The sequence below is a fragment of the Pogona vitticeps genome, chromosome 2 (genome assembly GCF_051106095.1).
Source record: "Pogona vitticeps strain Pit_001003342236 chromosome 2, PviZW2.1, whole genome shotgun sequence".
In the NCBI taxonomy this organism is placed as follows: Eukaryota; Metazoa; Chordata; class Lepidosauria; order Squamata; family Agamidae; genus Pogona; species Pogona vitticeps.
This window is the reverse complement of record NC_135784.1, coordinates 254,987,579-255,013,442: the sequence shown is the minus strand read 5'-3', so window position 1 is coordinate 255,013,442 and position 25,864 is coordinate 254,987,579. Positions and strand designations below refer to the sequence as shown.

At 41.0% G+C, this 25,864-nt stretch overlaps 1 long non-coding RNA gene across 1 annotated transcript; it reads right to left on the bottom strand.

Annotated features, from left to right (window-relative positions):
• Window positions 1-1,919: 1,919 nt before the first annotated feature.
• Window positions 1,920-25,864, bottom strand: LOC144586999 (uncharacterized). Its single transcript, XR_013542119.1, has 2 exons — window positions 25,594-25,864; window positions 1,920-2,160 (listed from the first exon to the last, which is right to left on the bottom strand). It is a non-coding gene; the product is annotated as an uncharacterized LOC144586999 (long non-coding RNA).

Sequence of the window (25,864 nt, the reverse complement as noted above, 5' to 3'; positions counted from 1 at the left end):
CTTCCCCCTATCCAGTTCCCACCCACCCCAGTCCCCAATGCTGGGAGGTGCGCACAGCCGGGGCTTGCTATCTTTCCCGGCTTGCCCCCACCCTCTTCGCCGATGCTGGGAGGCGCGCACAGCCGGGGCTTGGTCTTCCTCCCAGTTCCCACCCACCCCCCTCGCCGATGCCGGGAAGAGAGCGCAGTGAAGGCTTGCTTTCTCTCCCGGCTTGCCCCACCCCCCTCGCCGATGCCCGGAGGAGAGCACGCCCGGGGCTTGCTCTCCCTCCCTCCTTCCCCCCACCTCAGTCCCCAATGCCTGGAGGAGAGCACGCCCGGGGCTTGCTCTCCCTCCCTCCTTCCCCCCACCCCCCTCGCCGATGCCGGGAAGAGAGCGCAACCAAGGCTTGCTTTCTCTCCCGGCTTGCCCCCACCCCACTCGCCGATGCTGGGAGGCGTGCACAGCCGGGGCTTGCTCTCCCTCCCTCCTTCCCCCCACCCCAGATCCCGATGCCCAGAGGACAGCGCGACCGGGGCTTGCTCTCCCTCCCTTCTTCCCCTGCACCTCAGTCCCCGATCCCGGGAAGGGAGCTCAGCTGGGGCTTGCTCTCCCTCCCGGCTTCCCCCCACCCCAGTCGCCACCGCCGGTGAGCTTGCAATACGATCGCAAAAGCGATCGCAAAAACTTCTTCGGTATGCGGATTCATCGTTAAACGAGGCGCCCGTTAAGCGAGGCACCACTGTACTGGAGAGCTGCAAAGGATATACTGGAATGCAATAACAATCTGGTTGCTGATAGTGCAGGATGGACCTTATAAGATGGTTTTCCTTACCATGGGAGAAAGCAGAAGGCCAATTTTAGTTGTGTTGGGAAGAGTTGGGTTTGGTGACCACTGAATTACAGCACGTGATGTACAAGTATAGACAGCCATTCATGATCACTTTGAGCAAGAACCTTCGTTGTTGTTAGGAGTTTCATGGCACAGTGATTAAATTGCTGTACTGCAGCCAAAACTGTGCTCTCGACCTGGGGTTCAATCCCAGGTAGCCGGTTCAAGGTTGACTCAGTCTTCTATCCTTCCGCGGGAGGTAAAAATAAGTACGTAGCTCACGGGGTGGGGGGGGGAAGCAATGTGTAGCCTGCATTGTTAACTGTCCAGATAGTGCTTGAAGAGCTATGGGGTGGTATACCAGCAGCACACTTTGCTTTGTTTTACTTTGGGGATAATTTTTTTTAAAAAAAAATCTGAAAATATCAAAGCAGAGTTACTCAGAACATGCAACTCTTCTTGGACAATGGTATGTTACAACGTGTGAATTTCATAAGCTTGGGCTAATGTGATTCAAGTTTCAAGTTGAAATTTGTTGCCTCAGTTCAGTATGCAATACCAGAAATATAGCAATGTGTACCTAATTACCTACCTTTTTAATGGGGATAGTTTCTGGTGGCTTGTTTTCAACTGTATATTTTAGTTGGGGACACTCCAGGGAAAGAGAAATATTGATAAAAGTGCTGTACTCTATCCTGAGACAGAGTGATAGCAGAGTAAACATATTCTCTCCCAAAACCCCATCAGAGCAACTCACCTAGACCTAATAGTGATGCTGAGTAATGAAATTCAAATTTCAAGGTTCTAGTTTTTTCTTTTTTTTTTCCTTGTGTGGATTATAGCCTTCAAATGTATGTTCTTGTTTTTTTAAAATTGTTTATCTCATTTCTACTTTAAGTCAAATGTGTTATGGCAGATGAACAGAGATGTCTGAGAGGATGTTCATGCCAAAAGGGTCTTCCATCTTTTTGTCTGCTTCTAACAGCCATGGGTCATTTTTTTCTTTTTCCAACAGGCCAGGCACTGTGCTAATAGAAGTCAAAAGATTCTGTGCCAAGCCTGTCACTTCTGAAGAGAATGATGTGCCAGAGGATAGTCAAAGCAGTCGCATGGAAAATGAAAACTATGTATGATTAATGAAAAAGATGACAACAGTCACCAACACAAATGTGGTCTACCTTTGTTTGAGCCTCCAAAGGGCAGCGTGAGAAGATGCTAGATGCTGAAACCACTAAAGTCATCTGTGCCAGTGGTGCTGTTACTGTGAAAGCAGATCAACACAAAGCCAGGGAAAGCAACTCCATGGATGTTCTCCTTCTCTGCAGCAGTCCTGGAAAGATCTGAGATCTCTGTGGAAGCCAAGGATAAAAATGTTGCTTTGGATTCTGTATAATGAAAAAGGTTAGGGGAAAAAAAACAGGAAAAAAACCACTAAGCAATGTATCTGGAGGAGATTTGTTTCTTTGCCAGCTGAGGGAAAGGAAATGAAAACTGAATCAAAACAGCTCTTTAATCTTCCCAAGACGATGCAAGTTAAGCCGACAGAAGCATAAGAAAAATAACCACATATCCATTATAGAGTAATTTGTCTCCAGCAATGATAGAAACAAAGTAGAGTCAAGATAGTGTTTGATTTAAAGGTCAGGTTTAGTATAGAGCCAAAAAATAAAAAAATAAAAAATAAAAATCAGGTATCAAATAAAACTGCTGGGATGAATTTTGAGTGCAGCTAGATATAGCAGATGAACTGCATATTAATTTATTCTGTGGCTATTTTTCTTTTTAAAAAGATATGTAATGTGGTTTTGAATTGTGGCAGAATCTCTCCCCCAACACCCAAACAAGAATGGCTACAAACAGTCAAAGAGTAGAATTAGCCTTTTGTTTTATTTTAGATGTTACAGATGTTAATTCGCAATCTTCACCATCTGGGTATAATCCAACCCCCTACAGCAAGAACACATACGGTAAAAGCTGTGGGTGGCTTGCTTCTCGGAAGCCCCCTTCTGTCTCAGCTCCTAGAATTATTCCAAACACAGATGGGTACTGAGGAAAACAAGAGCAATTGGGCCCAAGTGAAGTGGTATTTGAGACATCTGTCTTTGGGTCATTTCTGCATCCTGAAACCTTCATGTACTGTACATGAACTAATTTTGTGAAAAGACAGAAAATCAGTGTGGAAACATGCAGTGGAGAACTAACATGGGCTGTTAGGGGCTGAGCACATTCTGTCATTGAGCATACTCTCTGAACACACAAACATTTCTCATCTGCCAGTGTTATTGTTACTCTAGTATTGTTTCCCCATACTTTCACACACCAAGGACACCTGATAGAAGGTGCAGACAGCGAGAAACATATGTGACATGAGATGCTCACTCATAAAAAATTATAGCTAACATTTGATGATGTAGAATGTGATGTGAGGAGGCAAAATTGGGTACCAAATATCCAGCAGCATCTGATCACAGGCCTGCTTGCCATTTCAGCAGGGGGCTTGCTCAACACAAAATTTCAGAATGGACTACCCACCCACCCACCCACCCACCCACCCAACTCGTCATGAACCACCTATATCTCATACATTTTCAAACATGGGAATAAAGGTGGCAAATTAATGATTGCTCATGCCTTCTGTTTTGTAATAAAAATCAGGACAAGTCTTCCATGTATTGCTCATGTCAGCATATTTAACCATGTGTGAACCCTTAGAAAATACACCACACAATTTCATGTACTCCCCATTACTTTTTATGGAATAAAACTTTCAGTTGAATTCTGCTCTGTAGTTTCTCATGGCAAGGATTATTTTTCCACGGCTGAAATTAGTGGTGTCTCGTCTAACACCAAAATTAAGGAAAGGCAAGCCAAAGGAAGGAATTGACAAGATGGGAGGGAATTTCATTTGGTCCAGAACCAACCAAATTCACAATTCTGACACTGGTATGGAAAATTTTTAAAAAGTTATTCAATGAATTAGATACCTATCTGAATTTTGTGATGCAATTCACTGCTCGAAAGGTGTGTGCAAAAATGTATATGAAGAAAAAACCCCTGCATATTTCAGATATCTGCACACAAATGGTGTTAAGAGAACTGGCACACAGAAATGTATATATTAGGGAAAGATGCATATCTGAGGGGAAATTATATTAAATATGAATTTTGGGGGGTTAAAAACATTCATGGAGTAATACTGAACTTAGATACAGCAGACCTAAGACAAAGCATATAAGGAACAGAAATAAGTTGTTCCAACACTTTCCTACGTATGTTTATTGGACTGTAGGCATTCCTAAAGAAATAGTGGAGACAGGCTGTCTTCATGAGAATGTGACTGCAAATAGATAACTCATTTCGACAATCATCTCATCACAGAGAACAGGTTTCTTCTAAAGAAACAGCACTTGAGAATAGTGTAAACAAATGGAAACTCCTGAAAGTTATTATTTATGCTATCTTTCCCAGCATGGCCTAAAAATGATTGAATGCTAGATGGGTTCTCCACAAATACACATTCTTCTCAACATTGATTTTTATTTTGTTTTGTTTACAGTCACATAAAAAATTTAAAAAATAGAAGCAATGAAACAAAAGACCAGCTAATGGCACCCATCAATCACAGTGACAGATAATCTCTCCTCCTTATCACAGCAATACACCCACAAAAAGACACACTAATCACCCATCTCCCAAAAAAGGACAAAAGCTGATTTCACAGCCATAAATACTCAACTCCCAAACAAACTGCAGCAGAGCACAAAGTGCTGTCCTCTGAAGATGCTGGCCACAGAGACTGGGAAAACATTAGGAAGAACAACCTTCAGAACATGGCCCGAAAAACCCACAACAACCAATGTTAACTGAGTCACCTTCTAATCACTGCCAGCACCACCGTGTCCTAGATATGTAGGAGTAGCACAAGATGTAGGAGACATCCTAAGTAGTGAACCCAAGTCTTGTGCGGTAGTGACATGACTTGACTTGACTGTGTGCAGTAGTGTATTTTCCGTCACAGAATTTCTGGTTAAAATTCCTTTTTTTGTTGTTTATTGCTACACAGTAGAATTACAGAGACTCACAGAGAATAGCTTCAAGCTCCCCAGATAGACCACCCGTATTAACTGGCACTTACAATCTCAATAACTCACTCTGAGGCCTTTGTAGGAGAAAGAATAAAAAATATTTCATTATTGCGAGATACCTTTATAGAGCACTGTTTCATTACTTAAACTTGTGAACAGATCAACAGCAAACAACTGACTTCAGCAGACTAAAGAGTGGGAAAAGAACATTCAGGAGAGAGGGAGCTCTTTCTTTGAATTCAGAGGTGGATGAAATGATTGGTTGCTGGATAGATGGACAGTCACTTTAGCCCAGAAAGGTCCCTCCCAGTCAAACAAAGTATAGGCAGCATTGGTGGGATTGTTAAATACAGTTTTGTACTATGCAATAAGTATTTGTAAGGATCATTACTAAAGAAACAAGCAAAGCTAGAATTTATCCAGTTGAGTAAATTGTAACAGCTGAGAAAGCAATCCCAGGATTGGCTAACCCTGGGATAAAGCTAGCAGAACTAGCACATACACTCTGTGGTGGTATGGGTTGGTGTCGTCGTGTTTTGTTGTTGTGTTGCTGTGCTGGAGTATCCTGGAAGAAGCCGTGTCTTCGTGCTGTATATTGGAAGAAGAACTCTGGCTACTGGACTGAACAAATGGTATTTGACTGCTGAACTAATTTACAAGGACTTTGACTCTGATTTATGCATTGAACTCTGTGGTAACTGCTGTGTATGACTTCGGGACTGGAAACAAGGACTAAGCTGTATATGTATGTATATATCCTGTAAATAATACAACTATTCTGCAATCAACACTGCTTTATTGCTTGGTGTCTTCATCTCTCAGGGAAATTCTTTTGGTTAGCGCCACCTAGTGCATCCTGGTAATACTGCAACTCTGTCAGGCAACAGCAGTGCAAATGAGGGGAAACATTCCCCACAATGTAGCAGTGAATCTTTCACATTCTCAACAGAACTGCAGGACCTGGAAAACATCTACGAGTCATATATTTTGTGAATAAGGAAACATAGGATGTGAGGCCTGGAAGGGAAAGCAGCAGCTGCTACACCTGGCTGTCTGCTGATTTTATCCCCTGGTTTGGGGTTGCCATATTACTTAGTTTGCAGAGCTTTACCCAGATTTTGGGGCTTTCCCCTACATTTCACCTTAAAAATTGTCGGAAAAGGCTTTTAATATTAAGATAATTAATGTGAACTAGCAAGCAGAGCTTTTCCAGGTGGTATGACAGACCAACAGCAAACAAACAACTGACTTCAGCAGACTAAAGAGTGGGAAAAGAACATTCAGCAGGTCTTTTTTTGAATTCAGAGGTCGGATCAGCAACAGGCTCACACTGTTAATTTTGCCACCAGTCAATTTGCAGCCTTTTAAAAATCTAAAATTGAGGTCATCTGAAATGATCTGGACTCCACGTACAGCTTGGTTGATCAGGTGGAGATCTCTGGTGTATCATCTCCCTCTCTCCAGTTGGTTGAGTTTCAGCATGTAATACTGGAGGACATGTCCAGGAACTGGTATGCTGCAGACCAGCCACCTCCATGCTTGACCCTTGCCCGTCATGGTTTTTAAAGGTGGCCAATGGGGCTTGGACCATGAACATTATAAATGCTTCGCTGAGAAATCTCCCCCCCCCAGGTAAAGGAAATTATCATACAGCCCATCCCAAAATTGTCAAATTTGTCAATGACTAACCTGAATACTTTTATGCCTGCTGCCCAAGGCAATCAAGTGAGTGATGGCAGAACAGCTCCAGACATTTGTGGAGGAAGAGAATTGCCTTGATCCATTCCAGTCTGGGTTCAGGCCTTGGCATGGTCATGCTGCAGGATGACCTGTTATAGGAGGCTGATCGGGGAGGAATGGCCCTGTCGGTGCTCCTTGATCTCTCAGCAGTTTTTAATACCATTGACCATGGTATCCTCCCAGTCAGACTGTCAGGTATGGGGCCCCCGAAGTTGGATGGGGTAACCCTTCCTCTTAGGGATCAAGTTCAGAACCTGGGCATGTATGTGGACATGACTCTCATGGGATTCCCAGATTGTAGCTGTGTCTAGGTCACTCAACTGAGGCTGATTGCTCAGCTCTGCCCTTACCTGATTGAGGAGGCTCTGAAGACATTGGTGCACACACTGGTAATCTCCAAGATTGACTACTGTAACACTTTCTACATCAGCTTACCCTTGATACTGACCTGGAAACTACAGCAGGCCCAGAACGTGAATGCCAGCCTGGTTTCAAGAGTGACTACATTTTACCAGATCTTCCTAGTTCTGGCTTGCCAGCACTGGATATCAGTGACGCTCCAGGTCAGGTTTAAGGTTTTGATTTTTTTAACTTATAAATCCCTTCATGGTTTGGGACAGCATTACTAGATGAAGCAGCTTTCCCCAAGAACATTGGGTACAGAAAGTACAGAAAGAATTCCACCAGAAATTGGGCCTTCTTGGTTCTGGTACCATCCTTCAAGTTGAACTGTGCTGGGCACCTACTTTCTAACCTTTAAGAGGTTGCCAAAGATGACTGAAGCTTTTCAGGGCATCCTTTCATAAATGCTGCCAAATTGTGTTGCCTATCCATCTATTGTTTATGCTGATCAGTTTGTTAGTCTTATGTTATTTATTTATTTATTTATTTGATTTACTTTATACATTTCCTTTTCTTTATTGTTATTTATTTATTTATTTATTTATTTATTTATTTATTTATTTATTTATTTATTTATTTATTTCCCACCCATCTGGCCTATAAGACCACTCTAGGCGGCTTCCAATATAATATAAAAATAAAATAATACAAAATATTATATAAATCACACTATAACAAATACAATACAAAGATAGAATAGAAAATAAATAAAGGGAGAATAAACAGAAAAATCAGATATTAGCTGGAGGGAAGGCTTGAATGTACAGCCATGTTTTTAATTAACTTTTAAAAGTGCCCAGAGTGGGGGCCGCGTGACTCTCAGGAGGGAGATTGTTCCAGAGGTGAGGAGCCACCACCGAGAAGGCCCAGTTTTGTGTCTTTTCCTTCTGGGCCTCTCTCAGTGTCAGGCTCCTCAGCCTCACCTCCTGGCTCGCACGGGTGATCCGGGTAGATCTTGGTGGGAGCAGGCGTTCCACCAAATAGCGAGGTCCTAAACCATTTAGGGCCTTATAAGTGAGCATTAAAACTTTAAAGTCGATGCAGAAACGAATGGGCAGCCAGTGCAGCAGGGAGAAATATGCTGGTATTTTCTCACTCCACTGAGGAGTCTGGCCACCACATTCTGCACCACTTGAAGTTTCTGCATCAGCCTTAAAGGCAGCTCCACGTAGAGCATGTTACAGTGATCTAATCTTGAGATTACGAGTGCATGCACCAAGGTAGTGAGCACCCCCGTGTCGAGATAGGGCCGCAGCTGGGCAATCCGCCATAGGTGGAAAAAGGCGGTGCGGACTACCAACGCCACCTGTGTTTCCATGGCAAGCGTCAGGTCCAGATGTACCCCCAGGCTGCAGACCATGCTCTTTGCAGCCAGGGTCACCCACCCCCAAACATGAGCAAGGCACCAAACATGAGGCCACCCACCCTCAGAACTTCCATCTTGTCCAGATTCAGTCTCAGCCCATTTTCCTGCATCCATTGCAGTACGGCCTCCAGGCAGCGCCGGAGGGACAGGACGGCATCACCTGCAGTTGGTGAAAAGGGGATGTAGAGCTGGGTGTCATCAGCATATTGATGACACGATGCCCCACACCCCCTGATGACCCCACCCAGCGACCTCATATAGATGTTAAACAGCATTGGGGAGATAATCGACCCCTGTAGGACCCCACAATTGAGACTCCATGGGGCCGACACATTCTCCCCAAGCTGCACTCTCTGGGGGCGGTCCTCCAGAGAGCACAGCTTGGGGAGAATGTGTATACTTGTATACTATAGTATACTACTTGTTTTAGTATAACAGTATTATATGTTAACTGCCCAGAGTAGTGCTTCACACTAATGGGGTGGTATAATGGATGGATGGATGGATGGATGGATGGATGGATGGATGGATGGATGGATGGATGGATGGATGGATGGATGGATGGATATTTACCCTGTGCCCACAATTGGCTTGGCCAGAATGAGTTAATCTTAATCTTAATATTAGAACAGCAGAGCTGGAAGTGACCCTATGGATCATCAAATCCAGCCCCCGTCAAGAAGGCACAGTAGGGAATTGAATTCCCAACATCTGGCTCCAAAGCCAGATACCTAAACCACTGAGCTATCCAGAAGTTTTCTATCACCAAGAAACAGATTAGGAATATTTGAACATAGATTTGTGGATTATGAAAAATTCAACCCTTTGCAACGTGGTGTATTGCTTTCTTGTTCCCCTATATAGTTGCAAGTGATAGTCCACCATAGTAATAAAGTTGTCATCCAAAATATATGAATTGGGTCAGCTTGAATGATATTATATATCTGTTTATAATGTTCTGTTGTCTTTAAATATGATTCATAGAACTAATTAAGATACTATAAGGCAACAGCAGCAGCTTTCTAGTTCTTTTCAATCTACAACTGTAGACTTTGCCCTTGAAATCTTTCTGTTAGAGCATCCACTGTATATTTGTTTGAACCAAAACAAGAGAGAGCTAAATGTTCAGAGAGTCTGGGAGGTGTATTGGATAGAGTGTGGACTCAGGAGCCCTGGGTTCAAAGTCCCATTCAGAGCAAGAAAACTGATGGGAATGGGTGTGGCATAATACTAAACTTCTCCTTGAACATCTCAAATGCCTTGGAAATTCTATTAGATTTTCCATTAGTTGTAAGTGACTTGAGAGCATGTAACAACAAACAAATATTCAATAAATTCTTCTCAGTGTTTTATACTGAGCATCTTAGGCACACTTCAGTGTACAATTATTAAATAAACAAAACAGTCTCAACCTCTTCCAGCTTGACCTTGAATATTTTAGACTACAACTTCCATCATCCTTGATCATGACAGGCATTGATGGGAGTGCAATCCCAGACATCTGGAAAACAATTGGGAATTACTGTGCAAGACCCTTTAGTTGGAAAGCAGTAATTCATACTAAAACACAAGCTTTGTATGCAGATGGCCTTATGTTTAAAATTGGTTTCATTGTCATTTAAATGGAAGAGTGGTAAGTAACAGAAAGGACTTTTGCCTGACAACCTCAGGTGCTCAGAGCAGACAATACTGGGCTAGATCAGTCAATGATCACATTCAATAGCAGAGATGTGAAGAGCTATGAATACTTGATAAAGTCCTCATTCTTATTGATTTAGGCCAGGAGTCAGCAACTTTGGCACATCTGGGCGTGTGTGTCAATTTTCTTCCCTTGGGTTCCTCCAGGTGTTGCAGAGACCACCAACAATGTGAAAAAATGAAACAAAATGAACAGTGACCAGAAGCCCACATCTGGTTTTGGAAAAAAATGTTATTTTGAGTGTTAGACATGCAGAAAGGCCTTATGACCCACTTCAAAGGTCAATTACTGCTCATGGAGGTTTCTAGGAGCAGCAATTTGTTGTTTTTGTCGGAGACAATTGTGCTTTTCTGGGGCTGGCAGAGTCTGATAGAACTGGGCTATATGTTAAAACAGCCTTGGAAGGGTGCAATTTGACAACCCCTAACTTAGGCTGTCTCAATATTGTGAGACAACTTGGTGAGAAATTTCCAAGCCCTGCAAGATTCCAAACTCTGGAAAACAAAATGTCCTTCTTTTCTTCATCTATATTTCTGCAATCGGCAGCCAATGTCTCTCTGGTAGTCTTGTAAATCTACTGTTCAGTTCCTTTCAGAAACAAAGCATGTATGTGTGCATGATGCACTCACAAATTCAGCAAGTACAAAATGGCATGTATGTTGTTTTTAAAAGGCTCAAACTCATCCCATGTTTTTGACTCTCAAAAGCCCACATAATACAGCAACAGTGATTGAAGTTTTGAGTAAATTTGCTGAAATTTTGAAAGTTATTCAATTTGTACAAGGTCCACAATTTAACAAACGTATATTAGCAGGAAATATCTTAGCGTTACCCAAGGTGTTTTGTAGGTACTCATTCTTGCCTGTAAGGGTAAGAGAATAAGGATTTACAGTACATCCTCATAGAAAAGAAAGCAATAGAAGGCAGTTCCATATGTCTAATCGCTCACTCTAGGAAAATATATAGTTTATTAGAATAACTTGTAGTTTTAGATATTAACTAAAAATTCTTCTGGGATTACTGCAATGAGAACCTGTTGATCTCAGCTATGTTATGTAAGGCCAATATTATCTTAAGCTGCAGTGATTTTATAGAAATAAAACATTTCCAAACTCTTCTTTGAAGGTCCTGATGCCCCTATGGCATCCCTTTCATTGTCAAGAAGCCACTGGGGAAACAGAAAATCATTAATTACCAAAAATTGCCACTTGTGGGATTCTGTAATTAAAGACATCTACCAACAGTTTCCTGACAATGAATGGGATTCTATGGGAGGCTCTGGATTTTTTGGGGAGAAATTAGAAATGTTTAATTACTGAAAAAATACTGTAGCTGACGGTGTCATCAGCCTTAAGCAGTGTAACTTATGCAACAGGAATACATTGTATTATATCAATTTGCCAAATTCCAAACAAATACCAAACTTTATGGAAATAATCCATAAAGACATGTGAAAAGGATTATGCTGTCAAGTTGGAACCAATTTATAACGACCCTAACATGGTTTTCAAAGTAAGTGAGATATTGAAAGAGTGGTTTTACCAGTTCTGCTCCCCTGGTAAGTTTCCATGGTTGAGCAGGAATTCAAATCCTGTTCTCCAGAGTCCTAGTCTGATACTCTGTCCACTGCACCACACTGGTAATCCACTTGAAAAACATTAGACACAGTAAAATTTGGAGAGTAAAGTAACATTACTTTGACTACACTACTAATTTTGCAGATTTAAATTGGTTTAATAGCCGTTCCTTTCCCCTAAGGCACTTGAAGACAGCAAAGAGAATTTAGGAGAGCATTCTCATCATTATCACCACTGAACTAAAACCATCATGTTTGTTTTATAGCTATGGCTTCATTTACCTGCAAGTTACTGGAATTCCATACAAGCAAGAGATCTTCCCCTTCCTTTCTTCTCCCTCTGCATCTTGCTCCCCCCCAAAACTCTGTTGCAGAGGATCTCCCCAACTGCACACAGAGAACTCTAAGAGGAAGGGTAATCTGTTACACCAGGGGTGTTCATTTTGCTAACAGACATACACTATTGGCTTCAATCTCTGCTTTATGTACTCCTGCTGTTGCTGTCTGAATTCTTGTTGTGGCTGTTGATACCTCGGGTGAAAACAGTACAATTGCAATTAACTCTTGTGCTAAGACATACTTTCTACAACATAGTCTCACAGTCTTATCAACAATTTATTATCATTATAGTTTTCATTGTGCATTGTATAAAGAATGCACTTACTACCATTTCAGTGTGTATTATGAAGTGATTTTAAAAACCCTAATCTGGAACAAAAGATCAGAACAGGAGAAAAACTATCACTGGCAGTAAATAAAGTGTCTCATGGAATTGTTTCCTCAGTTTGGTGAACTCATCCTCAGGAAGCTGTAAACATATATTTCTTGCTATTTTTGAGTAAAGAAAAAAATTAAATATTTTAGAAGAACTATATTTTCACGGCTTCCAGGATGCTAGCAATGAATACTAGAATCACAAAGGTGCTGTTTATATTCAATTTATACAAGAATCAGCAGGCATTTTCTGTAAAAGTTGACACTCATAACCCTTGCTGGAAAATTCTTTCTTTGTGCTACTTATGTAGAAAGTATAGAAATACGAAATACACCAGTGATAGTTTCACAGTGTTAGGTAGGGTTATGGGTTTCAAGAGAATAAGGGTGTAATATAAAAACAATGTTTTGTTTTTATATCAGAAGAGACCACATATTCTAGCTCCCCAGATATCAAAAGAATCTTATTCACCTTTCTCAGCAGAAAATTACTTTTTGTGAAAATGTTCTGGCTTGGTTTTGTGTTCAATAAAGCCTAAGACAAAATCTTGGATATACATATATACTCCAGACAAATCAATGTTCAACTTCCGGAATCCTTCAGTTAACACCAATATGTAGTGCCCAAAAATAAAATTTCTAAGCTCTCTGAACAAATCGACCCACTCTCTATGTAACAGAGAACAATAAGAGACTCCTTCATATATCTGTGTTCAATGTTTGAATACACTGGCCAAAACACCAGAACCGGGTTCATGACATAGGACCTAGGTATGTACGTCCATGTCCATGTAAGCCTTGCAGTAATAAACCATCCTAACAAAAATTGTTTTTGGTTATTAGACTACACATGCAGAATGAGAAGCTCCAGGTTGACAGCACCAAGAAGCATATTGATTACAGTTGTCTTTTATTTTGACAATATATTTACTATGCAGTGAGGCAGACAGTATCTTTATTGTCTTTTCATTAGAAAAATGGCAACAAATGTGGACAAAAAATCTCAAGTTAACATTAGCAACTTCCTATAAAGAAAATGTATACAAAATGTTCTATAGATGGCATTTCCCTTCATCCAGACTTTGAAAAAAACTTCAAATAAATGTTGGAAACATAAAAAGCAGGAAGGAACTTACTACCATGCATGGTGGACATGTGATATAGGAAGAAAATATTGGATTAAAATACATATGTGGATTAAATGAATGACTAACCAAGAAATGGAATTCAAACCAGAAATTTTCTTATTGGGATTATTACCAAATAATATACATAGGCAAAACTACTATTTAATATCACATGTTCTGACAGCAGCTAGAGATTAGTATGGGCACAGGTCTGGAAGGCGGGAGATCCACCAAAGGATGACATGATCATTAAAAATATTAGAATGTGCAGAAATGGACAGATTAACAAAGAGATTAAAAGGGCAAGAAAATCAATTTATACTTAAGATGGAATGTATTTTATGATTGGTGGAAAGCAAAAATTATTACATTTTGATCTTCTCCATATTGTTCATTTTAGTTCTACTTATTACATAACTAAAATGAACAATTTGGAGAAGATCAAAATGGAAGAAATGTAATACAGTGGGGTCTCAACTTACGAACGACCCTACTTGCGAACAATTCAATTTACGAACCTGCCCTATAGGGGAAATAAGGACTCGACATACGAACTTCCCTCGAGTTACGGACAGGAAAGAAAGTGCCCCCTCCCTCCCCTTAGAGGCTTCTGGAGGGGGGGAAAGGGTCAGAAACTTAAAAATAAATAAAAGAAAGTCACTTACCAGGCCTTGGTAGCCCCCAAACAGCAGGAAAAACAGCAGGAAACAGCTAAAAGCCCACACCAGAAGGGAGCCTGGCAGCCATTTTGTGCTCCCCCCCACTCCTGCACCCTCCTCTCCCCGCATATCAGCTGATCGTCTGGCTCTGAAGAGGCTTGGGGAGGCTTGCTTACCTCCTAAAAAGCCTGCCTGTGTGTCTTTGTGTTGAAAAAATCAGCACAACATGCTTTAAAACATGATTTAAAATTGGCTTCATTAAAAAAAAGATTTCTAAAGTGCTTTGCAAACTGTTCCCTGCCTTCCTCCTCGTTTCCTGAACCTAAGGGAAAAAAAGAAAAAATATCCCCCCTCTAGTGGCAGAAGGCAGAATAGCAGCTTCCCATTAGTTTCTATGGATGGAAAAGAGCAGATACAGATTAAATGGTTTTCAATGCATTCCTATGGGAAATGCAGATCGACCTACGAACTTTTCAACCTACGAACCACCTTCCAATACGGATTAAGTTCGTAAGTCGAGACCCCACTGTAGTGAATAAGATTGCTTGTAGGTTACGCTCTAAAAATGGTTTGTTTTATTTATATATGTGTTTGTATATTTGTCAATTCTATGCTGGAAAATAAAAAAAATATTATTAAAAATACATATCCTCTATGGATCTCAATGAGGGACGTGGTGGCACTGCAGGCTAAACCGCAGAAGCCTGTGCTGCAGGGTCAGAAGACCAGCAGTCATAAGATCGAATCCATGTGATGGAGTGAGCTCCCATCACTTTGTCTCAGCTCCTCGCCAACCTAGCAGTTCGAAAGCATGTAAATGTGAGTAGATAAATAGGTACCACCTCAGTGGGAAGGTAAAACGGCGTTCCCCAGTCACACTGGCCACATGACAACGGAAACTGTCTTCGGACAAGCGCTGGCTCTATGGCTTGAAAATGGGATGAGCACCACCACCCCCAGAGTTGGACACGACTGGATTAAAAATGTTAAGGGTAACCTTTACCTTTTTATGGATCTCAATAAAAATTGTGTGGTATAGATGTAAGAAATGGACATGTGTGTAACTAAAATAGGAGAGAAATGTGCTCATCAAGTGTAAAATGATGGGATGGGGGAAAAGATTGTGTGGCACAGGAATCACAGCTTGCTAAAACTGACCAATTCTCTGCAAACAGGAAAGGTGACAGTAGTTTTCTCCTTCATAACTCCATGGCTTCCCATTATGATTTTACAAACAACTATGCCAGCAAATCTGACCTATGGACGTGTCAAAGGTCAGGATGGAAAAATGTGTTCCATTCTTACTCTTTTATTTATTTTTTATCAACTATGAATAAGGTAGGAAATACAAAGGGTAAAAGGAAGTAGGGGGAAAGTAGGGGGAAAGAAAAAGAGTTGGGGAGGTAGGAGAACACAAAGTATACAATAATCCAATCTATTCATGTTACAATAACAAATCAACTTTCCACTTTTTTTACAATTTGATTACCCTCCAGCTTTCAACTTACAGTTACATCTTAGTTTAAATCTATGTTACTCCAACACTATCTGGATACTGAAGGCATTTGTATAATAAATCCCATTGTTCTGTTTCCTTTTGAATTGGACAGTCTTTCAACATGTCTGAAAGAATATCCATTTCTGCCACTTCCCATATCGTCTCAATAAGTTCCTCTTGTTTTGGTATTTCTGCTTTCTTCCAATTTTTAGCATAAAGCTTTCTGACTGTAGTAGCTATATAGATCACTGGGTAATTCTTTATCTCATCTATATTGCCCGGTATCATACCCAGTAAAAGCAATTCTGGGGTTAATGGAGTTTCATTTAACTGTTGTTTGACATCTAATGTCATCTCTTTCATCTGATCTACTATATGGCTAAGACATTCATTTACTTGCTGAAATCCTACTGTTATTATATTTTGCACAGTAGTCTGCCAATTCTTTGTCTGAATCTTGTGCCACTAGTTTTCCCAAACTTTGAGACTGGGCAAGAAAAGTCTCCAGCATTTGGTGCTTTAGTTTTTTGGAGGCCATTTTGATCTTTTCAATGAGTGGGGTTTGTGTAAATAATACTATATCCTTCACCAAAGTGACCAACCCTCAAATATACCACCTACTCTTTCAGAAGTTTCCACTATTTTATCAACAAACCAAATCCACAATAAAAAACCTCCCCTAGGATCTTACTCCAGTCTTTACACAGATGTTATAGTATGTAAACCAACTTTTAGCCCAGCAGTTTAAAATACAACTGTGGTAAAAATATTCCTTCTTCTCCAGAAACCTAACGAAGTTCTATTATCAGAGTCCCACGCAGTCCAGCAAAAAAGTCCAAGCTAAACAGCAATCACAGGGTTTCAGTCTCTCCAGTAGGTGTCCTTATAATCCATTGTATGTTCCTTCCATTAATCCAAATATTTAATCAAGAACTCCAGTCCTGGTTTTCCTAGCTCCACAATCAACCCTCAACAACGTTCTCTCTCCCGGATCAATGCTGTTGAGAAGTCTGGTACCGCGATGTTATGTTTTTCAGTCTGGTTTCCTTGCTTCTAAAAGCTAATTCCTTCTTCTCCAGAAACCTAACAGAATTCTATTACCAGAGTCCCACGCAGTCTAGGGAGAAAGTCCAAGCTAATCAGCAATCACAGGATTTCAGTCTCTGTTTCTCAATCTGATTACCTTGTTTCTAAGAGCTTTAAGTCCCACCCACTGTTATTCATGCTGGGATTTTTTCCAGAAACAAAAGATTTTTTTTTCATCTCACTCTCTCACTTTTGGCCTTGAACAGCCTGCTTTAACAGCCAGTTTCACTTTTGAGGAAGCAGACTGATAAGCAAGCTTGCCACTCCTTGCCTTATTTTGGCCAAATATTTTCACTCTGATTTCCCCCCCCCCCCGCTTAATGGGGCTATTCATAAATCAAAGGCTTCAACTTACTTTGTTGTTGTGTATTTTCAGTGCCATATTTGTTTGTTCTCCTCTCCTCCTGGGTGGGTGGGTTGCTCACAGCTGAGTGCCCAAAATGGCTCCCACCCAATCTGTGCTCAGGGTGATCTCTTCAGAGGGAAGAAACACCAGGTTGCTGCCCAGCTTCCCTCACCTCCACTGCTCACCATGCTTCAGGGAGACTTCAAAGTTTTAATGCTTACCTATAAGGCCCTAAACAGTTTGGGACCTCGATATCTGGCGGAACACCTGCTGCCACCAAGATCTACCCGGATCACCCGCATGAGCCAGGAGGTGAGGTTGAGGAGCCTGACGCCGAAGGAGGTCCGGAAGGAAAAGACACGAAACCGGCCTTCTCGGCGGTGGCTCCTCAAGTTTGGAACAACCTCCCTCTGGAGATTCGCGAGCCCCCTACGCTGGGTACATTTAAAACCCAACTAAAAACATGAATGTACATCCAGGCCTTCCCTCCTGCCAGCACTTAACTCTTTTTCCTTTGCTATCTATCATTTATTATATTTTGCACTGTTTTTATTATTGATAATGTTAATGGCTTTGTATTTAATGAATATATGTCTGTTGGTAGCCGCCCAGAGTGGTAGAATATACCAGATGGGCGGGATATAAACCAAACAAATAAATAAATAAAATAAAAATTCTCCTAGTCTCCCCTTTGATCCCTCATTTCTGAAAGACCCCCAGACCGGGCGGTTCCAGCTTTTCCCGGGAGCTGTTCCCAGGAACTGCCAGTAGCACCACAACAAGCCCCGCCTTCTGAAATATTTGTTCCGTTCTTAATTGATTCCCAAAACTTCTACCAGTGTTCTTGTTATGTCTTTCTTCCAATCTGGGTTGGAATAGTTTGGTACAGTGTAGAACTTTATGCATGCCTTTTAAAAACACACACATCTGTTTTTGCATATATTTTCTAAATGTACATATTTTTAGACTCAATTGAAGTGTGCTGAAGCACATTTTTAGAACATGTGCATTTTTGGTTGCACATATTTTGGAAATAAACGCATGTTTTTGCAGAAGCATTTTATTCCCAAAGGTTTCAGGACCAGAACATGAGACTAGCCATGGGGATGAGGGTCCTTATGATGTCATAGAGAAAAGGCAGGAAGGACCAGGAAAGAAATAAGCACAACACACATGGAGACTCCTTTGTTCTCAGCAACTGAGCCATGGCATCAGCTAAGAGCAGGTGGAGATCTGCGCTCGGATTTTAGAGATGCCTCACTCATATATATATCAGAGCTCTGTCTCCCCAGTTTGAAGCATAATAGTTCCCTGAGACTTCACTTGGTGCCCTGAGACCTGCCAGCCATAATTTATTGACATTATGATACAAATTAATAGCAATATCTCTATTAAACAATCTAGAATCCATTTCTCTTTTCTTCAGGGAATTTAGCATGTAGTCCCAGTTCTAACCTTTATAGATTTCTGTCATGCATTTGGTATAAAAATCTATTTATGGAATATAGAACACGAATTAATTTCATATAGGAAGTGGAACATTTTGGCTACAGTTGATTTTAGGGAGAGCAGTACATGAGAGGTCACAGGAATGAAAGCAAAGGAGAGAACACAGCATAAAATAAAAATAATAAACTCAATATCATTTAACAGTTAAGATGGGAGGGCAAATGCTCCCAAAGCAATATCAAATAATTTATAACACTCTGATTTTAATGAGGCAGCCCAGAGGCTGAAAATAGATGGTCTGGCATTTGTTCTACATAATGGATGAAACATATAGGTAATATAATATGATTTGTGTTGGAGAATATAAAAATATCATAGATTTTCCTTCTAGAAAATGTAGCTTCTTCAATAATCATTTATGTCAGAAAAATGCAAATGACACATCAAAATTCAGCTTTAATCATGAAATAAAGTATCTAGCTTAATTGTGTTAATAGTTTATTTATTTATTGCTTGCTTGCTTGCCACAGAACACCTTAACCTTCAGTTTTGGTGTCCCAGAAGCAATTGCTTACTTAGGTGTGGAGTATATTGTATGCATCTATTTTTCCCACACAGGAATGAAGGCCTTTATTATACCTGATTGTGGATCTGAGAAAATTATGTGTTTTTAAAAATTGTTCTCCATGATAACAATATCCCACTCCCTTTTAGATTCTGTAGTCTTGTCATACAGCCATTTCTGTTATGTCATGTCTGGCATTCTGATGCAGGCTTTTCTCCTGGTGCAATTGGTACAAAGATCAGCTAGCAACAAATACTGAATGGGTATGTTATCAGTGCATCAACTACCATGGCCAGGTTGTCCTAATTCAGGAATTGTTGCAGCTGGTAAGTCAATCGAAGATGGCTCCAGGCACTTTGAGCCACTGTGCTTACTTGAACCTCAAATGACCAAGATGGCTCAGGGAGTACTTCCACGACTGTGTACCTGTTCCTCCAGATGGAGTGCAATCCCTTCCAGAATTGGTTGTCCACCTAACTCAGAAGTAGAATCTTGACAAGACAGAGAGACACAGAGCCTCCATCTTGTTGGGCTTAAGCTTCAGTTTATTGACCTTCAAGCAGTCTATTACAGCTTCCAAACAGCAATTCAGTATACACACAGCATGTCATCAGTTGACTGTAGTGATGTATGGAAGTGAGAGCTGGACCATAAAAAAAGCTGACTGCCGAAGAATTGATGCTTTTGAATTGTGGTGCTGGAGAAGACTCTTGAGAGTCCCCTGGACTGCAAGGAGAACAAACCTATCCATTCTGCAGGAAATCAACCCTGAGTGCTCACTGGAAGGACAGATCCTGAAGCTGAGGCTCCAATACTTTGGCCATCTCATGAGAAGAGAAGACTCCCTGGAAAAGACCCTTATGTTAGGAAAGTGTGAAGGCAGGAGGAGAAGGGAACGACAGAGGATGAGATGGTTGGACAGTGTCACTGAAGCGACCAACATGAATTTGACCCAACTCCGGGAGGCAGTGGAAGACAGGAGGGCCTGGCGAGCTCTGGTCCATGGGGTCACGAAGAATCAGACACGATTAAACGACTAAACAACAACAACAATCAACAGGCATTTGGGAAAAGCAGAGAGTGTGCCATTCATAGCCTCTGGTAAAACCATCATATACAAGCCATTGAAGCAATGAATACTATTTGATTCCGAGCTCCTTTTAATACACTTGATCTTAGCCGTAAGGCTGAGTAGCTTTCCCAATACATTTAAAAAAATGTTTAATTTTATGCATTCTCATTTAAAAACCATCTTAATCAATATGTGAAATAGGAGAGTGGCCTGGTTTATCTGCTTCTGAACAAAACGTTTTTCAGAACAGTGTTTCAATGTATGTGTCCAATTTTCCATGGAATATTTTCATTGTCCCATACAAAGCCAAAGAGCTAGTTCTGAAGGTCAGACATCTGTGACATTAAGCTTCTTCCCTTGTTAAGCAGTTTTGTATGGTTTTCCTCCAGGTACGCTTACATAAGCTGTCTAATTAAAGCAGAGTCATCTAAGGATGAATCTGTGCACCAGGGCCTAAAAAGGGTGGTTAAAAATAAAACAAGAAATAAGAACACTACTTGGGCAGTCTGGGTCCAAAGAGTACAGCTTTGGCTTTGAGGCAATGGCATAATGTCTAATTACTGTATTTCATTTCATTTACATTTATGCTTGGTACTGATGCAGAACCAGGTTTTATATTTGTGTTGGCCATACGATCTGATATACAAGGAGGATGCTTTAAGTATTATTATTACTTGCCTTTGCTTATGCAATTGTTTGCCATTTACTGATCACAATCTAGTGTGGAGAGAAGAATGTTTCCGGCCATTAGACTAAACCAATTAGTACCAGCTACAGCAGACCTACTGAATCAATAGATTAATAATTTTGCATGTTGCACTGATTCAGTGGTTATACTCTTGTTGTAACAATTAGATTGAGCACATTGATGTTCATGAGGAATTACAACAGGCGTACTCCCTCCATGCCTTTAAAAAACAACTAAAAACAGAGCTTTTCAAGGAAACCTTTGGGGATGTTCTCCTCAGTTGATTAAATATGTGGAGGAGGAAGAAGGTTCTTTGCCGCCTTACAGTTTCTTGCTGCCCTCTCTTTTTCAATTTTTTTTCTGATGTATTTTAGAATGTGTTTTTATAATTTTTCCTTTACTTTCTGTACACTGCCCAGAGTAGCAGTTTGCTAGATGGACAGTATACAAATCAAATGAACGAATGAATGAGTCTGCAGTAAGCCAGTGTTTCTCAACCTGAAGGTTGTAACCCTCAAGGAGTCACAAAGTGGAGGTGGTGGTTGTGGGTCACTTTGTAAGTGTTGTAGGCCTTGTTTAATAATTTCTTCTTTGGCCTTTCAGAGCAGGGCCTTAAAGTTGGCATGTATGTGTATGTATGGGAAACAGGCCCTTGGGGATGGTGGGGGAAAAGAAGCCTCTTTCTGAGAAGGGTTGACTTTAACTAATTAAAAATGCTTTTTTTATGCAAACATGGTGGTGGTGAGGTCACAGGCTGTTATAAAGGGGGGGTCACTACTCAAAAAAGGTTGGGAACCACTGGCCTAAGCACATGCAGGTATTTCTCAGCTTACGCCTACTATCTCTTTGACAGAATTCATCATATACAATTATTCAAGGCACTGTGATTCGTGCCATATTTGTTCCCATTTAAAAAGTCACAGTTTTTCTTCAATTAAAGTTATATTTTAAAAAATAAAGTAGCCGTCTTCGTCTGCTGTAGCAGAAATCGCAAAAAGTCTTGTGATCCTTTGAAGCCCAGTAAGTTTTCTTTGGCAAAAGGTTTTAAACAACTGTCACCCACTTCTTCAGACGTAAGATACAGAAAACTCTACTGGGTCAGACCAAAATCCTGTGTAGGTCAACATCCTGTTTCCTACACTCAACAACTAGATAACCCTGGAAAGCCCACAAGCAGAACCTGACACAGAACAGGGTTACATTCGCTTAGTTCTTACAATCGTTTTTAAAGAAATGTATTATATCTGACTGATACTGAACAGGTATCTGACAATTATTAGAATGGCAGGGGATTTAATCTGGGATAAAAGTATAAATTATGAAAATTCACACACATGCACACGCATACACACACACTTCATTCTGTGTCAGGATAAGGTCAGACTGACAGGTGCCTAAGCCGTCTTGTGCAGTTTTCAAGATACTGTTACTCTGACTGCATCCTTGTGTGAGTCATTTAAGTATTTCCCTGTTTCTTGGATGCCATTGCAAAACCCAGTTCCCACAAATGGGAAAATGCAAACAACTGTGACTTTGTAAGCTGGAGGGTTTACAAAGCACCATCACAAGTATCACTAACAGAACAATTTGCCCAGAGTATTTGAGGGGGAAAAAAGAATGAGGAGGCAATGGTTACAAATGTTGGCAATATACCATTGAGGGGAAAAAAAGGAACCAGTGGGCGGGACCAAGGGACAGATAGCAATGTCCTGGAGCAATGGTTCCCACCTTTGGATCCCTAGATGTTCTTGGACTAAATATCCCATAAGTCTTTACCATTAGCTGTGCTGGCCAGGATTCCCAGGAAACCAATGACAAACCTCAACAGCATCTTAAAAAGCAGAGACGTCACCTTGCCGACAAACGCCTGCATAATTAAAGCTATGTTTTTTCCAGTAGTGATGTATGGAAGTGAGAGCTGGACCATAAAGAAGGCTGACCACCAAAGAACTGATGCTTTTGAATTATGGTGCTGGAGAAGACTCTTGAGAGTCCCCTGGACTGCAAGGAGATAAAATCTATCCATTCTGAAGGAAATCAACCCTGAGTGCTCACTGGAAGGACAGATCCTGAAGCTGAGGCTCCAATACTTTGGCCATCTCATGGGAAGAGACAACTCCCTGGAAAAGACCCTGATGTTGGGAAAAAGTGAAGGCAAGAGGAGAAGGAGATGGCAGAGGATGAGATGGTTGGACAGTGTCACCGAAGCTACCAACATGAATTTGACCAAACTCTGGGAGGCAGTGGAAGACAGGAGGGCCTGGCATGCTCTGGTCCATGGGGTCACGAAGAGTCAGACATGACTTAACAACTAAACAACAACAGCAAAGGTTGGGAACCACTGTCTTAGAGTGAAGATAACCCTTGCACTGGGGCCTGAAGAATGCAGCATACATCTAGCTATAGCTATACATTCGCACTCCAAATAACTAATAAACCTGAAGTACAGACAGGTGGCCTCACTCAGAGACCCTCCCCTCCCCCACTACCTTGGTGATGGGATGTCTTGATCTTCCCTGAAGGGACGGAGCTATCAGCCTACTTTTTCTTGGTAGCTGCTCAGTTTCCATTCCCATTTCCCACATTTTAATTACCACATATATTTTTTATTTAACTGCAGAGTACAAAGTTTAATGCACAGAATTCCTGGGAGGTGCCGTTCCTCCCATGAGTATCTCTGGCCTCTTTTCTCTACCCTGTAGAAAAATGTATAGTCCTGGAAATACATAAATAGCCCAGACTGGATCAGTATTTTTACCATTTGGCTGAATATAGTACACATGCATAATAGAAATCTTCCTGATTTCAAGGTCTGAACATTAAAAGGTGACAGTGTTCACATATGTGTATCCAAGGGGGAAAAGAAAAAAAAATTAACTCATTCCTCTGAAATTCTAAATGTATTTCTTATATTAACGAACACAGGCATAGTGACCAAAATCTTGTGGCTTACCACGATAAACCACACTAGAAATCCAATTTTTAAAATAAACCCTTTGGTTTATGAATGTTGGAAGATGCGATTCTATAGCCATGATTCAAGACACCAGGTAATGGCCTGATATTGCTGCACAATTTCAATGCCCACGTAGCAAAGGGCAGACTGAATGTTGATAACTACCATGTCAGCTGTCAAAATGGTCTACAGGGTGCCTTCTTTTGCTCACTAGGCATTTCGATTACTTTGTGGCTCCAAGCAATAGATATCTAGAACACTTGTTGAAAAAAAGCCCTGACAATTGCTTTGTGTTTCTGTGAGAAGTGGCTAGCTGATGAAAAAAAAAGAGAGTAAAGTTCTAGTATTTCCCCCTGCTTATTATCTCTGTGAATTGTAGTTGTGATGGAGTTGAAGCAGTGTGGGATAGGTAGGAAGAGAAACGTAAAATGGAGTCAGACAGGTTCTGTGTGAAGATGATTTGAGAGACATTGGAATGTGTTTTTCTAAGTGCTATGAGAGTGTTTTTCTAAAGACTGGTATAGGGTGATTCGTGATAAGTTGAAGGTCGGACAAAGAGGCCTGTGGAGGACTCAACATTCTGTGCTAATTGGAGAAGAGATAAAACACCTGGATCTTCATGGGAATTGAGGGCAGAGGAAGGTGTTACAGCCCTTTGAGGCTAATTGGTTAACAGCCATGAAGTGTCAAGAAGGGAGGAGTTAGAGAATGTAGAAAAGATGGAAGGAGAAGTGTGTGAAAGAGAGCTAAGCTAACTGATTTCTGAAGGAACTTAGATATGATGATTCTTTCTGGAATGTGTTATGTAATTGAATGGTAATTGCCAGAAGGAGGTGGGGTTAGCCCACCTTAGCCCAGCTTGGTAGTATTTTTTTTATTTTAATGGGGATTATTTATTTATTTATTTATTTATTTATTTATTTATTTATTTATTTATCTATCTATCTATCTATCTATCTATCTATCTATCTATCTATCTATCTATCTATCTATCTATCTATCTATCTATCCATTCATTCATTCATTCATTATACTTGTATCCCGCCCATCTAGTCATTGACTACTCTGGGTGGCTCACAACAAGTGGGACAATACAATTAAAATGTAACAACAGTTTACAACAATTTATTTAACTGTAATAATCTTTGAATATGTTCTTTATGCAAAAGCTTGAGCAATATAAACTGATTCTATGAAACTATTTTTCTAATAAAAAATAATTTTTAAAAATTCTTACAAAGGACTGGTCTCTTGAACAGCAGGGTTTGGCTAAATCCAGGAGGCGGAGAGGGCCACAAACTAGCTATCACTGAGGGTCCTACCTAACTGAGCTGTTGTGAATTCTAAGGAATCACAAAGCCCATGTGTCTGTACTTGCAAAGTACTGGGTAAAAGTAAAGTGTTCTTTTAAGGTCAAACTTGTTCAAGGGGCTTACGCTACGCACTGCCGAGGTCTTGGGACTTGTCTCAGTGCAAAGGTGGTAGGTAAGTAGCCTCTGGAACTCTCTGACTAGTGCTAAGTGCTTCTTAGGGAGGCTTCTGCACCACAGTAGTTAGTAGAGATGGGCACAAATATAAAAGACAAACCAGGAAATTCATCAAAAATTGCTGATTCATTGATTCAGGTTGGTCCAAACCTGAGAACCTGAACTTTCCCAAATCAACATTTTTTTCCTGATTTAATGAACTTCCTGGTTCATCCCCCCTCCACAGCTTGCCCTGTCCCCTTCCCACTGCCCCCATTGCCTCCCTACCTTGTCCTGACTTCTCCTCTGCCACCATCCAGGGAGACAGCAGCCCGTTCCCTTCTGTGACCCAGCCTGCTAACTTTGTATCTGCCCAGGTGCCGCCTCTCAGCTGAGAAGCAGGTGCATGCACACAGGCAGCTGGTTGCAGGAAGGCTCTGCAGTTTCCCACCTTTCAGCTGAGAGCTGGAAATGTCTGTAGAAGCTGCTGACAGGCCAGCTAAGTTTTTTTGAATTAATTAATTTTTAAGCTAGCTTGTCAGGCCACCAGGGGGCCTCA